The sequence below is a fragment of the Pleurodeles waltl genome, chromosome 2_1 (assembly GCF_031143425.1).
Source record: "Pleurodeles waltl isolate 20211129_DDA chromosome 2_1, aPleWal1.hap1.20221129, whole genome shotgun sequence".
NCBI lineage: Eukaryota > Metazoa > Chordata > Amphibia > Caudata > Salamandridae > Pleurodeles > Pleurodeles waltl.
The window spans coordinates 447,969,880-447,974,374 of NC_090438.1; the positions used below are offsets into that span (position 1 = coordinate 447,969,880).

Below are 4,495 nucleotides of genomic sequence, written 5' to 3' on the forward strand. Positions count from 1 at the left end.
TTGAACATGTTTTATTCTGCACACGGCCTGCTCACCCATTCTTTCTGTGGTCGATAAATGGATCGTTGAGTTTATGACACCTGTTACAGTGCTGTGAAATGGAAACTGCTTTGGACTGCTTTTACAACAACTCAAATTGTACGCACCTTTCCTCTTTTTATTCCCTGTTTCTTGAATGCTCTGCTTTTGGACTCTGTTACACTAGTGTCTGCAACTCATTTCGTTCTTCCACACCGAATACATCATCGTCCTTTTATCACATTTCCAACACGCTGTGCTGATTTTTTCCATTTGGTTGCCAATTGTGGTCTCAAGCACTATTTCTTGGGGGCTAAGGCTTATTCATGGCACAAGTCTTAAAGAAAATTATGGCACATGACACCACGACATGTGAAATTGCACCTGGAATCACAGGTGGTGGCATCACAACCCATGACCTGACAGGAAATGACATCACAAGAAGTGAGATCTGGTCTTAAGACCTCACGCCTATGCTTACCGCAAGAAGCAAAGCCTTAGCTAGGGATCCCTTTGCCCGTTGTGGATGAAATGTTTTCTTCAGCTTGGGCCGAGTGTAAAGTGCAGAATAATTGTAAGTTTTCCTTTGGAAAGTGTGTATCTTAGTGTTATTGCTGTTCTTTTTTATTTCTTTTTTGAAACAGGAAAAAAAAGAGTGCAGGAAATAAAAAGTGGAAAATGAAATTAGCGAGGAAGCTGTGTAATTTTGCTAAGACGTGCAGCACCTTATGTCTGCGAGAGGCAAAATGCCTACAGCACCTGGTATTCCCAAGCGGTCTCCCATCCAAGTACTAACCAGGCCCAACCCTGCTTAGTTTCCGAGATCAGGCGCATTCAGGGTGGTATGACCGTAGGCAGGAAAAGCTGCAGTTTCAGCTCTCTTCTGCTCACCAAGCCCACCGCCCGGAGCCTGCTGCTCTTAATCGTACCTGCACAGGCTCCCTTTGAGAAGTCGGACATGCGCTCACTGCCGGAGGCCCAATGCCCCAACCCACAAGGAACACCATTTTTAGGGTTGAGGCTGCGTCGCATGAACTTGAGTTTCGCTTGCGAGACACATTAGTAGTTAGAAAAGGGCTCGGAGCCCCGCCCATGTCATGTCAGTGTCTTTCATTGGTTCGTGGGCTTGCCTTTCAAAATCTGCTTGCTTTCATTAATGGAAGGCATGCATACGTCATGCCTTTTCTGGTGGTTAGCCCTCCTAGAGCGCAGCGACCAAGTACTGAAAACATGCGAGGCTCACTGTTTTCCGTCCGGTTTGTTGACTACTTTTTATCTTTTTTCGCAGCGCGATCTCGCTTGGCAGACGTCGAGTGCTTTGCATGACATCAACCCTGTTACGTAGTTAATTGCACTTTTGCCTGTTACGTAGATAATTGCACTTTTGCCGATAGGTTTAATGTGGCAAGAAAAGTCCAGTTGGGAGTTTACAACTGCTAATAGCTCTAACTCGGACATATGCGAGACCTGCTGCATTGCAAATGCTTGTTGATTTTGGAACCACTGGATGCACAATGTTTATTTACAGGTATTTACATTTACATTTTGTAGTGCACTGCAAAAAATAACATCCTGCATTGTTACATCATTCAATATAAACCCCCTTCTCACCTTGCACTCCGAGAAAGAAAAGTTAGCACCAATCACCATGTTAAAACAATAGTGCAGCTAGACATTTGACCTTTCTTTGGATCATTGGCAAATGTGAAAAGTTAAGCACAGAATTTAATGGCATACTTATTTATTGTTCTGACTTATGGGATCCACCAAAAATCAGCTTGTGACCCACAGGTAAATACTGACATAGAGTAATACATCCCCATCTTGAAATCATCAAGCAATGATACACCAAGATTCCATCTTGGGTTAATACATCTCTATCATTGAATGATCGTCGATTAGTAATCATCCAAGTCTATTCTGAAGTTATCTTGTGGTCATCCTTGAGTAATACAGCCTCATTAAAGTCATCACAAGATCATTCAGTGATAATACAGCCCCTTCTTGAAATACTCTTAGGGTCTTTCTAGAGTAATACAGCCTAACCCTGAAATGATATGGGAGGGCAGAGCCAGTTCACCTGTACTGTCTTTTCTCAATGTTTTTGCTGCCCTTTGCTGTCAGCTAAATGCCACTTGGTCTGCACTCTATGTAACTAGAAACTAGCCCTGACAAATAAAATAACAGCAAAGAATCCAGTAGAAGATTTACTTCAATAATACAATTTTTACAAAACCTACTCGTTGCTCTAACTGTATTTCCAAACATTGTAAATAATATACATTATTATTAGACAATGTAAGACTGGAAGACTGACTCTGCCTTGACCGGGCTCTAACTTGTAACCTGCCGGTCATAGTGAGCATCACTGGGCAACGATCCTCATCCCTCAGATCTGGAGCCATGACACAGACAATCAAGGTTAATGGATTTTTGGGAGGGAAGAGCGAGGTCTATGCATGGGTTCTAGAAATGCGCCCTTGTCTGGCTGCCTCAAGAGCAATCCACCAAGTCTGGCACAATCACTGGCCCCTACCAAAGCCTCACACAGCTACAAGAATGTTAGCATGACATGCAAAAAATGTATGTGAACTTTCCAACAACTGGATCATTGTTCAGCTCCATTTGTTCACCTAAAGATCCACTAAGTTGATGTAACTCCTGGTGTGTGAGGCCAGGAGCGTTTGCCTCTCCTGGGACAGAGCAAACCTTGGTATGTCTCCTCAGAATGTGCTGAACCTCTCCACATGGTGATAGGAATGCCAAGGGGGTCCAACCATGATAACTGCTAGTTAGTTGGTGGTATCCTGTGCACTGTTTATTTTCAGATAATTCATACTTTAAACACCTCACACAAGGGTCCACTGCAGCATACAGCCAAGTTTCACAAATAAGTATACTTCTATCTTGGATAAAGTACCCCCAGCATACTTTGTAAAGGCATTGCATGACCCTTAGGAGTTCTATGACCAAAAACAGACACAAATCGATACTTAGAGCTCCTATGTAAGACCACTAAAGTGTGAGGTGCAGCATTGTTTATATGTGATAGGGTTACCTTTTTCTGTGTAATAAACGGTCACATTATCACCCTTCCTATCCCCCAATTAAATAATTCTGATCAGATCTTCTACTTGTAGATAATGTATAGTAATTGTGCAAATTGTACTATGAAAATAAACACACCAATACACAAAAATGTGGAAGGATTTCTTATGAAAACAGATGCTTAAGCATTTTAATGTGAGGCAGTGTCAGTTGGAGGTGGGTACAGTAGGCGCGGCCTGCCACGTATTGTACCGCTAGTGAGCCACAAAGTAACAATAGTTGTTCTACAGTGATATTACAGTGGTTTTGTTTTTATGTGAATTGCAAGCACAGTATTGTAAGGAGGTAAAATGTCACTGACACCCAACGTCGAGGGTGCAGGTCATACCCTTGGTAAGCTCAATATCGCCCAGAGAACAGAATCATGGATGTCCTTTCTTTCTTTCTATCTGTTGATGAATGAGTGGCAGTAGTTTGACTTCCCATGGAATGGAACCATGGATGCCCTTTCTTTCTATCCATCTGTTGGTGAATGAGTAACATTAGCTTGATCAAAGCAGACATTTGCAGTGTAGAGAGCCCTCCATTGTCAAAGTGTCCCAATGTATTTAGGCTATCCAGGGTCTGTATAAAATGTAGCTGTTATGCCCAACTCTGTGTGTGTTCCTATTTCTTTGATTCTTTAAAAAGACAAAACAATTCAAATTAGAAGAGCGATTAAAATTAAAACACTAGGCCCACTATTGCGGTACAGATTTGTAATCTATTTAATACTTGAATGCACAATCGATTTCCATTATTTATTTATTTTTATAAAAAAGACATAATTTAGTTAAGAACAATTTATTGGGGGATACACACATACAAGAGGGGCTTATGAGAAACATTCACTTTTAAATCTAAAATGTGCAGCACAATTTTAAGTAGTTCCTCTTATGGTATGAACATATTTTACATTTAGACTTTACAATTAGGCCATGTTCAAGTTTCTTGTGCCAGTGGCATAAGGTAAAATGATGGGGCATCCCTGCAGAATGTGAAGAGGGCCCGAATTTCCCATATCTTGACAGGAATGGGGCCACTCTGTTGGGTTTGGGGCCCCATAAAGGGATGGTTACCCCCTGACCCACAGGAGCTGCAAGGGTCTGTCTTACACCCCTGCCTTGAGCACATATGAATAATGGACGTTAACATATTGTACTGTCAAGAGTTATGTAAAGTATATTCAAAATATGTTAGTGATAAATTCATGGTGATTATGAAAACCACTTGGTTAGAGAACGAGGCCAGTGGAAAACAATTTCATTACGGGCAGATTGTTACTGAACAGTTTTCAATAACAAGGATTTTCCAAGAGGCAAGCATAGTACAATACAGACTAATGGCCTGATTCAGATTTCAACGGAGGGGGGTTACTCCATCACAATGG

The 4,495-nt window shown here is 41.6% G+C and overlaps 1 pseudogene; it reads right to left on the bottom strand.

The window, feature by feature from the left end:
* Nucleotides 1-765: 765 nt before the first annotated feature.
* On the bottom strand, nt 766-874 carry LOC138270317 (5S ribosomal RNA; annotated as a pseudogene).
* Between the last annotated feature and the right edge of the window lie 3,621 nt (nt 875-4,495).